General features: G+C 37.8%; 1 pseudogene; it reads left to right on the top strand.

Annotated features, from left to right (window-relative positions):
• The first annotated feature begins 6,324 nt into the window (after positions 1–6,324).
• LOC118822190 lies at positions 6,325–13,157 on the top strand (annotated as a pseudogene).
• Positions 13,158–13,379: the final 222 nt, after the last annotated feature.

Raw genomic sequence — 13,379 nt, 5'->3', positions numbered from 1 at the left:
CCTCACACTAGTGATGAGTGTGCAAAGGAGGAAAGAGCACCAGGTGTCATGGCAACAACATGAGCTCAACATTCTAAACCAGTGGAAATGCTCATAGAGTTTCATAACCATTAACAACATGAGCTCAATGTACACTCCTTTATCAGCAGAGAGGGACTCTTGAACAGCTGAATGATCTGGAACTCTACTTCCTTTCTGTTCTCTTTTACTCATCAGTATAATGTTTTCTGGGGTTTTGAACTTACTTTCATAATGTTTCATTCTAGTTAAACAGGAACAAACACAAATTGATAGGGCTTTCTTCAGCAGTCCATACTGTGACAGTATATAAACATGAAAACACCAGCTGAGCTCATTAATGTAAACCTACAGGTGAATTTAAGTATCACTATTCTGTAAAAACTAAACTAAACAACAGCCATATTTCATATTAGAGCTGCAGCTATTGATAATTTTAGCAATCAAGTATTCTATCGAACAGGCAGAACAGGTTTATTCTACCAAACAGTTTTCTTAAAATGTACAATTAATTGGTTTCCTTTCTAAAAAATTAACAATTTTTATGGTTATAATTGCATATCTTAATATAAAACTAAATAAATTTAGTGTACTCAAGTGCAATATCATATTCTGGGTTTTAAAGAAAACATTTTCTGAAATGCAAAAACAAACAACTGAATAAAAAAATAATAAAATACATTGTAAATTACTTTTAAAAGGGTATACATAGAACCTAAAACTAAGGCATAAATTAAAATTATAATAGGTCAAAATAAGTCAAGCTTACAGTTAAAAAACTTTGAGGCTTTGAGGTTTTAACGAAAAGTAGATAATCTAGACTTATAGTAAAAAAAAACAGGCTAAGATAAAAAACAAAAATGAGCAATCAAAAACCAGTAGGGACATCCAGAGAGTGGTCAAGGTACAAGCCAAGTGAAAACAAACAGTGATCACAAACTAACAAACAAAGCAAAAGGGGGGAGGTGGCATCTCATCCTGTCGAAGCCTCTTCTATTGGACCTGGAGCCACAGATCTAAGAAGGGACACATGGACAGAATGTGAGACACAATGATGAGGAGGCAATTCAAGCTAGTAAGTAGCATCATTGATGTACTTGAGAGTGAACTTTCTACATCCCTCCCCAAACCAGAAGTCCCTGATCAACAACCACACCCAGTCTCCAGACTGGTAGAAGGGCATATCCCCCAGACAGTGATCAGCCTGCTCCTTATTTTGCTGCAGCACAGTTTCAATGCATTGGTGTGTGTCCTCCCAGACCTCCTGGCAGTCCAGTGGCAGAACTGATCAACTAATTTTGTGCTATTTCTGCCCAAATGAGAAATCAAGACCAATCTGAAGAATAGAGTCTCAGAAATTTCCCAAGTTCTTGATTCGCTCTTTCACACTGGCCATTAGATAGTGGGTGATATCCTGATATGATACTGAGTGTTACCCCTATATGTTTAAAAAGGCAGACCAAACACATGAGGTAAACTGAGCTCCCTTATCAGAAAAAGTACCCAGCTGGCATTTCAGTGTTTATTCACAGTTGAATCAACATTGTGAATCAAGGTTGAATCACCGTCGGTTTTTGTTTCAGTTTTGAAAAGTGAATCAACATTGATATCAGGTCATTGTTTCAGCATCTTACCTTTCAACATTGAATCCCCCAGGTAACAAAAATCAGTTGGGCAGCAACTAGGCCAAATACTGCATGCCGAGCTTGAACCTCATCGACCGAGACTTCGGTTTGAATCTAGGCCCCCATTCTGGTCTAAATGCTTGGCTCAAATCCAGGTATGCCATGATATTAACACTCCCCTGCCCCGCTAGCAAAACATACTCACTTAATTCACTTCTGTGTACTTTCTGTCTAAGTCTATTCATTAAGTACATATACCTCAATTAAAAGCATAGTATTTATTCAGATGTAGCTTAAAATTCACTTTTATTCAGAAATAGCATAAATTCTGAATTCACACAACCATAAAAAGGAAACCAATTGACCTAATCCCCAATGAATACAATACAGCATAGGTGAACACAGCTGAACACTCAATAGTCTGCCACAGTTTTAATGTGCATCATCATGTATTAAGCCAGTGTGTATTGTATTATGCCTTGTAAAGTCAAATTCTTGTTTCCTCCTGTTTTCACCTGTATGCATGCATGAATTTCAATGACACTAGAAATCATTTAGAAACAATTGCTTTAATTGTCTTACATAAATATACAATACTTGCCTACAACACAGACATAATGGAATAGTTAGTACATAGGTAAATAATCGGTTACAATATGCCAATAAACAGGTGTTAAAGAAAAACACAGGTTACACTTAGATGTGCAGTACATTGTTTAAATACTCCAGCAGCACTGCTGTGTCTGATCCACTTGCGCCAGCGTAACACACACTAGCACACCACCACCACGTCAGTGTTACTGCAGTGCTGAGAATGATCCACCACCCAAATAGTACCTGCTCTGTGGGGGTCCTGATTATTTATGAATTGAGTAAAGGGGTAAACAAACTATGCAGAGAAAAAGATGTACTACAATCTCTAATACACTGTCTGCAGTCACCTCGTTCCAATGATGAGCAAATTCTAGATGGAGGGCAGGAAGTGAAAAGCAGTAAACATGTTGGAGACAAGCCCATACTGTGCTAGTTTAGACAATATTACAAGAGAAAAATAAAAACAGAAAATTACAACATATGTTGGGTGTGATCCTTATGTTTTAAGGAGGAGCATTTTTTCAACTGAATTGAAAGACTTCCCTGTTATTGAGGCAGCAGGTAAGCAACTTATATGTTCACCTGTCTTTTGTGTAACTGTTAACTCGGATTTAAGTGTAAGTGGTGTTGCTTGTGTCTTTTAAATCTATCACCTGTGCACACCCTCAGATGAACTGTGCAAAGTATATTTTTGCTGGTGTTATTGGTCACTGTGCTTTGTTATATGTATTCATTTTTTGCCCACTTTTTGCAACTATTTAATTATGCAGAATTTTTTAAAAATTGGTAGAGTTCCCCTATATGTTTTAACTAAATCAAGCATTACTCGACGTCTCTCCCTCTAAAGATTTGCTACCTTGTATTTACTAATTTTCCATTTAATCAGGTCCACTTATATAGGAGCAGTTTGCAGATCTACAATTACAGACTGTAGTCCATCTGTTTCTCTGCATACTTTGTTAGCCCCCTTTTACCCTGTTCTTCAGTGGTCAGGACCCCCATGAACCCTCATAGAGCAGGTACTATTTGGATGTTGGATCATTCTCAGCACTGCAGTAACACTGATGTGGTGGTGGTGTGTTAGTGTGTGTTGCGCTGGTCTGAGTGGATCAGACACAGCAGTGCTGCTGGAGTTTTTAAACACCTCAGTGTCACTGCTGGACTGAGAATAATCCACCAACCAAAAATATCCAGCCAACAGCGTACTGTGAGCAGTGTCCTGTGGGCAGCGTCCTGTGACCATTGATGAAGGACTAAAGGATGACCAACACAAAATGTACAGCAGCAGATGAGCTATCATCTCTGACTTTACATTTGCAAGGGCAGAAAGTAACCAAGCTATAGCTCAGTTTAGTTAGGATAACTAACAAAGGAGAATTCCAGAAACTTCCAGAAACAGCTCTAAAGCAGCGCAGGCACACTCGGGCCACTCAAGCCGCCTTATTACTATTGTTGTTGCTGTTGTTTGCTGTTTTTAAACATATAAATTTAGATTTTTGAAGTGGTCTTATAATGAAAATATTAAAAAATGCAAATAAAATAATAATAATAATTATAACGATTGTATTTATGAAGCATAATGTTTGACATGTTAATTTAAAGTTAAAATTTCAATGTTGATTTATTAGTATTTTGTCAACCTTTTCACAATCATTTAACATTAAAAGTTGTTTCAACATTTTTTTCAGCTTTTTTGTTGAAACAACAACTGACATTATTTCAACCACTTTTCAACGTTGAAGGTTGGTCATGTGCCAGCTAGGGATGTAGCTGGTACCAAAAGTGAGGCGAGTCGAATAGAGTCGAGTTGAGCTGAGGCTCACCATATAGCGAAAAAGCAGCCATTGTTATCATCAGGTGCAGCAGTGTGAGTAAAAGAATTTGCTACCTACTGCTGAGAAGAGAATCAGATTTAAGGCCACCACTTGAAGAAAACCTTTGCCAGCCAGACTGGGATGTTTTTGACAGTGTAATTGTGCTGCCACATGAGCCTCCAGAATGGGTCTAGAACAGCAGAACAAGAAGGCCCTCATCAGTCTGGTGGGGCAAAGAAGCCCTCTGAAAGACTAGGATGGACTGCCTTTTGGGTGAGGAGGGAAAACATGTCAGAGCTTAAGGGTACTTTGGGCTCTAACCTATTTGCACACTCACAGAATTCCTGCGATCTCCACCTTTATGACCTCTCTCTCCATAGGACAGACAAGATAGGCCCTGGAGCAGAAAGGTGTTTTGTAAGTGATCTGAGTGTGGTGCTTGATCACACTGGTCCTTCCCAGCTTTTCCACTGAGATGGATGACCAGTTCCACAAAAGATGTTGCAACTCCAGTGGATGGCTCCCCATCAGCCTATCAAAGTCCCTGGTTTGGGAAGAACTTGATGCTTCAAACACCTCTTCAATTTCTAGTGGCAAAGCCAAATACAGATACTCCACAAGTGAAGAAAATGTAAGATTTATGCTCAACTCCAAAATCTCTAAAAGTGAAACTCTTAATTGTCTCATCTTTAATAGCCGTTACAAATCCGTAACAAAGTCAGCTTTCTATCACCTCAATAACCAGAGAGTTTATGACTGCCAAACATCTAGAAAAACTAATCCATGTGTTTGTATCCAGAAGGTTAGATTATTGTAATGGCCTCCTTACAGGCCTTGCAGTGATTCAGAATGCTGCTGCCAGAATATTAACTAAAACAAAGAGGTATGAATACAGATCATCACACTGGCTCCCAGTTAGCTACAGAATAGGTGCCAAAATACTTCTACTGGTTTATAAATCACTAAATAGAGTAAGACCTCCAGTCCTCTGTCACTGTCTACACAGGACCTTGTATTACCAAAAAGTAACTATACAGGAAAAGATAAAACCTTTTTAAATTTCAATGTAAGTTAATGTAACAAGGTTTTATTCAAAGTCATGTTGACCATTTAAATCAGTCTTTTTGTCATGAAACGTTCACACCATGTAAATACCATGTAGTTTAATTTATGTCAAGAAATGAAAAACATTAAATGGAAAAACAAGGTCTTGTTCCAACAGTGACAATATATTGCTGACATGCTGGAAAAATACAGCCCACTTAGATCACTAGATTGAGGTCAGCTAAACAATGTGAGGTGCCTTAAGCCACTATGCTGCAGTCAGTTGAAATAAACTCTTAAAAGCTGTGTGATGTGCAGAGACTCACAGAGCCAATTTCAAAAGCAGACTGAAAACATATCTTTTTACGTGCCCTTCAGGCTCTTTAAGAAATTACACTTTCTGTCTTTCTAGCACTTTGCTGTTTATCCTCTGTTTCTTTTATTCTATGTTCATTATTTCATTCACATTAAATCAATTCTAATTTAATTCACTTTTGTTTTTTATGTTTTATTTTGTTTGTGTCTCAATATTAACAATTCTTCTTAATTATTTAAATAAAATGTGCTGTTTGCTTTTTTAAATTTAATTTTAGGTTAAAAACAAATGAAAACGATTTGGTTTCAGTTTAAAATTATTAAATAGTCTAAACATTCTTATAAACAATGTATAGACGGTTAAATAAACATTAGTTAGTGGTATGGATAACTATACAAACACAGGGGTGATATATCAGCCAGACACTTCTTAACAGAATAAATGTGATTTAAATCAGAGGTTAAGGATATTACAGCCTGAAAAATACTGAAATTACTGTAACCTGTGTAAACATAACTAATATTTGCAGAATTTTTTCTGCATTTTGTGGCATACTGTGAGCATTTAATGAAAGACAATGACAAGAAAAGGTATTTGGGCAGGTCCAAATCAAGATTTAACTGCCTGAGACATCTCAGTGAGCATTTGATGCTGTAATATATTGTTTATACAGTGTGTTCAGCAGAACTTAATAAAAAAAAACCTGCTGAGAAATGGTAAGGTGTTTTTTTCACAAATTTCAGCTAGGCTATTTCAAATATGCTCTCATTTTATAAACTCTATACTTGGAATCACTCTGCTCTGCTGTGATAGACAAGTGCACTGTGATTGGTTGAGAGATAATTCACTACAACCCTCTTCTAAGATAGGAAGTACTTTTTACAGGAAACTAAACCAGTCCAAACCAGTTTAACTGGAAGTAAAACGCAGCAACTCCACTATTTAAATAGATGAACATAAAGCACAGGGAGACATCTGAGCTCCAGCAGTGACCTTGTCAATACAGCTTTAAAAGCAATGTCTGGAGAGAGCACACAGGTCATTACTGGATTATCATAATTTCCTGTCTGACTTGACCAAAGGCTTTTAGTCAGAAGATGGAAGCTTCAACTCCAGCTCACGCCAGTTATATTCAGACCAACATCACAGCTCAGACAAGAGGAAACATCTGTGCTCCTGTTCTCCATAATATTCAAGGCTCAGTGAATGTAACCATTATTCAGGAAGGTAAGTGATGTAGTATAGAAGACTGTGCAAATTATTTTTGCACAGAATTTTGCACAGAAATGGCAATAAGTGATTTACATATCAGTCTGTTTCTGTAAATTTTGAGGTGCTATACAGAAATTTGGCTCACTGATTGCTACTGCACAAAAATGAAATCATTAATAAACCAAATATTACAGTTTTCTATCTGTTCATTCTCCACCCTAGGTCTGTGATTTTTATTTCTCTTTATTTGAGTGGCAGCTTGTTTTCAACCTATGTAGTTTTAACTAGACTAAAGTTCTGATATTACCAATTATCTCTCCTCCAGGTCAAGAAGTTTCCAATTCCAGCAATAGAACAGTTTATACTGGAGGCTCTCCTGGTACTCCTGCTCTCACTGAAGGTAAAATCTGCAGCTAGAACACAGTTAACTTAAACTATAGCAACAAGAAATAGAGGTGACTGAAAAATCAACAAAACATTTTAATTATACATAATGCATCAAAGTATTTTTTTCCCACAATGATAATCAATAGGTCCTGAAATTGATTGTTCCCTCCGATTTCAAAGCAGAAACAAATAAATTTGCATCAAAGCCCAAGGCACACTGATGTAACTGTACAACATTATCTGTTCACCTCTAAAATCTTTTTCTAATGAAGATATGCACCTACTGCTAAAATAAATCGGACATTTTAATTATATTATACTTAGCATAGTATTAACTTAAGTTATATGCTTTACCTTTCACATCGGCTTAAAACTGCCACACTCATTAGGTCATGGAGTGAAGTGTGTATAAATGAAGCTGGTTAGGCATTGCTGTATTTCTTCAAGAAGTTATCCACAGGACAGAAACCCACTGAAAGACATAGTGGTTAATTAAATGTTGATTAATGATATGTAATGGCTGACCTTATAACAGTGATGGAATTGACTCATTTTCTAACTCAGAAACATTTCGTCTATTACATTTTGTCAGTTTTGCTGTTGTATTCTGTGATTCTATCAGGAATTATCACTGTGTGTAAATAAACTCTAGCAGTCAACCTTTTTGACTGATATCTACACAGAATTCTAACTGAAACAACTGCAAATATTAAAATAATTTATTGTCTGTGTACACTTATCAGGTTTGGTCATTGTATATAAACAAAAACTGCAGAAGAAATTTTGCAGCATTAATGAAGGAATCTCACAGCATGGAAGATCAATCCTTCTGAATGAGATCTACACAGAGCTCTACATCACAGAGGGAGGGAGTGGAGAGGTCAATAATGAACACGAGGTCAGACAGATTGAGAGAACATCCAGGAGACCAGCAACACAGGAGAAAACCATAAAATGCAATGACCTCTTTAAAGACAAACCCATCAGAACTGTGCTGACTAAAGGAGTTGCTGGAATTGGAAAAACAGTCTCTGTGCAGAAGTTCATTCTGGACTGGGCTGAAGGAAAAGCAAATCAGGACACCCTGTTCATATTTCCACTTCCTTTTAGAGAGTTAAATATGATCAAGAAAAAGCTCAGTCTGATGGAGATTCTTCATTGCTTTTTCCCAGAAACAAAAGAACTTACATCAATTGATTGTGATTCTTATAAAGTTCTGTTCATATTTGATGGTCTGGATGAGTGTCGACTTCCTCTAGATTTCTACAATAATGAGAGCTTGTGGGATGTAACAGACTCAGCCTCAGTGGATGTGCTGCTAACAAACCTCATCAAGGGGAATCTGCTTCCCTCTGCTCTCTTCTGGATAACCACTCGACCAGCAGCAGCCAATCAGATCCCCCCTGAGTGTGTTAACTTGGTAACAGAGGTACAAGGGTTCAGTGACCCTCAGAAAGAGGAGTACTTCAGGAAGAGAATCAGTGACCAGAGCCTGGCCAATAAAATCATCTCCCACATAAGTCCTCAAGAAGCCTCTACATCATGTGCCACATCCCAGTCTTCTGTTGGATTGCAGCCACTGTTCTAGAGAGAGTGTTGGGTGAAGCAGAGAGTGGAGAGATCCCCAAGACTGACTCAAATGTTCTCACACTTCCTGATCTTTCAAATTAAACGCAAGGACCAAAAGTACCATGGGAAATGTGACCCTGATCTTCAGCAGACTAGAACGATAATACTGGCACTGGGAAAACTGGCTTTCCAACAGCTGGAAAAAGGAAATCTGATCTTCTATGAGGAAGACCTGAGACAGTGTGGCATTGATGTCAGAGAAGTGTCAGTTTACTCAGGAGTTTGTACCCAGATCTTCAGAGAGGAGTTTGGGCTGCACCTGGGGAAGGTTTTCTGCTTTGTGCACCTGAGTGTTCAGGAGTTTCTGGCTGCTTTGTACGCATTTCTCTCCTTCATCAGCAGAGATGAACCACAACAGTCAACTACTGATCTCTCTGGTATTTTCAGAGAGTCCAAAATGCCAGACTTCCTCAAGTCTGCAGTGGACAAGGCCTTACAGAGTGAGAATGGACACCTGGACCTTTTCCTCCGCTTCCTTCTGGGTCTCTCACTGGAGTCCAATCAGACTGTCTTACGAGGCCTACTGACACGGACAGGAAGCAGCTCTCACAGCAAAGAGGAAACAGCCCAGTACATCAAGGAGAAGATCAAAGAGAATCCCTCTCCACAGAAATCCATCAATCTGTTCCACTGTCTGAATGAACTGAATGATCATTCTCTACTGCAGGAAGTCCAAACTTACCTGAACAGAGGAGGTGACTGGCGTCTCCGTAGAGTCAGTCTCTCTCCTGCCCAGTGGTCAGCTCTGGTGTTTGTGTTGCTGAACTCAGAAGAGAAACTGGATGAGTTTAACTTGCGTAAATATGATAGATCAGAGGAATGTGTTCTGAGGCTGCTGCCAGTGATTAAGGCATCCAGAAAAGCTGAGTAAGTATTTTCAGTCATGAATGTTACTGCACTGTTTCTTAACAATGGATTATGTTAATAAAATCAGATCAATAAAATTAACATTTTTTTGGCAAGGACTGTAGTTCATAAAGTTCGCTATAATTGTTGAGACACATTGATTTTTCCAAAGATTCCAAAAACAGCATATTGGGGTTTACTAGCTTGGTGGCTTAATGCAGAATTCGGTTGATATATGCAGTCATATGTGTACTGGCCCAGCTTCTGGCAATGCCTCACCAACCAATCATGCTCCACTGAACCCATTATGTTTTACATGATTCTGTAATGACAAGTGATGAAAAATTTCATGTAACTGTTTTGTGTAAATTTCATTTAACTGTAACTGCAGTTTCTAATGAAATATCACAGCAAATATCACATCTTTACAAATCTACCTCTGATTTCCAACCTGTGTCTTCCTGATTTTTTCCTCCTACATGGGAGAACAGTATTTTACAATGGCTTCAATTGTGTCTAAGCCAATTAAAGTTTAGTTTGTCAGACATTCCATTTATTCTATTTTTATATGTTGTTGCATGCATAGTGGTGTATTATTTGTACAGTTGTATTTATTTAGTAATCGACTGGAGTAACTTATTTATATTTAGAATAACATAATAATACTCATCCACAGAATCATGTTGTCAGTAGTCAGACACATTTTTATGCATGTATTTGACATGAGGAAAATCTTGTTTTACACTTGCATTTGTGATAAAAGTAGATCTGAGGAGGCAGCAGTGCAAGTGCATCTTTGGTCCTATTTATCTTCAAAAATACCATTGCACTGACAGATTTTGTATGTCACACTCCCTCTTGTGCCATTCCACCCACATCTTTGCAGGTGCTGTCTTTTCTGAACCCCAGAGCAAATGGGCATGAATGGACTTGCTGGCACTACCATTAGATTGCACTTGTGCATGCTAGCATGAAAGTACATCCCTGTGTGAATAAGTCCACAAAATGTACAATAACCTCACGTAGGGCTGTACATTACCAGGTTATCCATGTAAGCATCACAATCTGTAACTCCTTTCAGCACTAGTAACCTAGATCCTGGAATGTGGCCATGATTTTACTGCCCAAAGTCATCAGGTGTCACAAAAGTTGAAATTTCATGGGCATGGCGGGAAATTGTCAGTTTATAATATTCAAATTCATCACAAAGGCTGCAGACACAGCGTAGTCAATGTAGTCATTACATTTCTACACTTTTCATTTTGTTGATTTCTTTATGTAGCAGCTGGCATTTACCAAGACTTACGGTATATGAATGTTGGTTATCTATGAAAGAACAAAGATCAGATCAGATTGGTAAGAGTGTGGGTCAATAGTCAGTATTAAAATACTTGGAATTGATTGGGAAAAAACTGGATCAGGCCATTCATTATTTTGTGTATGTATGTGTGATATCCGTTCTGAAGTATCGTCATTGCTCGCACAGGTTATGTTGGTGTAATCTCACGGAGGAAAGCTGTGTAGCTCTGTCATCAGCTCTCAGTTCAAATTCCTCAACTTTGAGAGAACTGGACCTGAGTGACAATGGACTGCTGAAAGATTCAGGATTGGAGCTGATCTTTGCTGAACTGAGGAATCCACACTGTAAACTGGAGAAACTAAGGTGAGATCATCACTTTATCACTGTGGATGAAAATCTCTCTCTCTCTCTCTCTCTCACACACACACACACACACACACATTTATAGCTCTGCATGATTTTATAACACACCCACCATAACAATCATTAGGATTCACCATTTCTATATACGTCAAAGCCTCTATGAGTAATCCAGTTCGGAAAAAACTGTCTCCTTGTACTTATATTAAATTTCAGTTTTCATTCTATGTAAATATATATATATATATATATGTTTTTGGCCTGGAGCTTTATTTTTTTGTATGACAGAGTTTAGCACTGTTTTACCAGCTCAAATGTCAAATGACCATGAGAAAATCATACATAAAAATGAATAATAGTCCACTTTATCTTTCCATTCAGTTGATTTAAATATTAAAAACGAATGATGATTAAATCAATTTGTATAATAAAATTAATTTGGAAAGGAAAACTTTTAGTACTGAGGAAAGCATTACAAGGTCAGTTTTGTCAGAATGTTAGTAATCAGCATGGATTAAAGAGGAGAAAAATATAGAAAAATATTTCCAAGCTTCTCTAATTTGATTATATTGTAGCATCCACTGTTATTGAAGAAGATGCACACCTTATGCACAGAAAGAAATACAAAGAAATGCTGGTCCCACCCTTACAATAAGAGCCTTTGTCAGAGAAAAAAACAAAAAACAAAAACAATAAACAATAAACCAGAATAGACATGTAGAACATTTCTTGAACACATATTACAATATTATACATATTCCATAAAATGACCCACTTGTAACTTTTTTCATGCCCTCAGACATAACAGTTTCTTTAAAGAATATTTGAACTAACAAATTTTATTGTGAACATTTTGTTTGTACATGCAATCATGTTTAAATTCTAAGCACATAGTAATTTTTGCTCAGAAAAAAAAGCTCAAAGATAGACTTCCAAAAGTCAAAAATATCTGGCATGAATTCAATATTTAGATCTTCACATTTCATTCAAAGCATTTGTTGTGTGGCACAGACAAAAAAGTGACAGTGATTGTAGTCTGCATGATTGTGTGTGTGTGTGTGTGTGTGTGTGTGTGTGAGATGTCAGTGTTCTGATGTACCATTTTTTCTTTCTCCAGGCTGTGTAGGTGTAACCTCACTGAGAAAAGCTGTGCAGCTCTGTCCTCAGCTCTCAGCTCAAACTCCTCAATTCTGAAAGAACTGGATCTAGGTCACAATGAATTGCAGGATTCAGGAGTGGAGCGGCTCTCTTCTGGACTGAAGAATCCACACTGTAAACTGGAGATACTGAAGTGAGATCACCACTTTATTACTATGTGTATACTTCAAACACACAAACACATTCACTGTGTTTCTGTCTTTCTGTCTTTCTTTCCATCACATTTAGACTCTGATCAACTCCCTCTCGTGTTTTCTTATGAACTCAAATGTGAGGTCAAACACATTTATACATCTGCCCTTCATTCAGTGTGTGTGTGTGTGTGTGTGTGTGTGTAATGTCAGTGTTTTACCATAATTTCTCTCCCAGGCTGCATAACTGTAATTTCACAGAGAAAAGCTGCACAGCTCTGTCCTCAGCTCTCAGCTCAAACTCCTCAAGTCTGAGAGAACTGGACCTCAGTTATAATAAACTGCAGGATTCAGGAGTGGAGCTGCTCTCTGTTGGACTGAAGAATCCACACTGTAAACTGGAGATACTGAGGTGAGATATTCACTTTATCTGTGGGTGTGTCAGTGTGTGTGTGTGTGTGTGTGTGTGTGTGTGTATGTATGTATGTGTTTGTGTGAGTGTATCAATCTGTAACTGTGAGCAGTTTTTCTTCACTCTGCAGGCTGTGTAAATGCTGCATTAAAGATAAAGGCTGTGCTGCTCTGGCTTCAGCTCTGAAATTAAACCCCTCCTCTCACCTGAGAGAGCTGAACCTGAACTTCAATAAACCAGGGGAGTCAGGAGTGAAGCTGCTCTCTGATGTACTGGAGGATCCACACTGTAAACTGGAGAAACTACAGTGAGTTACTGACTTATTGTAAACACAAGCAGGTGATTCTGTCAAACCAGTGACTATATACACAAAAGAAAATAACAAAAAGCAGTTGAACAAAATTAAGTGTGAAGAGTGTGAAGTCATGTCTGATGATCCTCTCATATTCTTTTTTTTTACAGCATCTGAACACCATCCAGCTGATTTGTTCTCTCACACAGAGGGTTATGAGGATAGGCTCACACTATCATGC

The sequence above is a fragment of the Colossoma macropomum genome, unplaced genomic scaffold (genome assembly GCF_904425465.1).
Source record: "Colossoma macropomum unplaced genomic scaffold, Colossoma_macropomum, whole genome shotgun sequence".
Taxonomy (NCBI): domain Eukaryota; kingdom Metazoa; phylum Chordata; class Actinopteri; order Characiformes; family Serrasalmidae; genus Colossoma; species Colossoma macropomum.
Note: the sequence above shows the minus strand (reverse complement) of the source record. Positions and strands in the feature narration are given on the sequence as shown.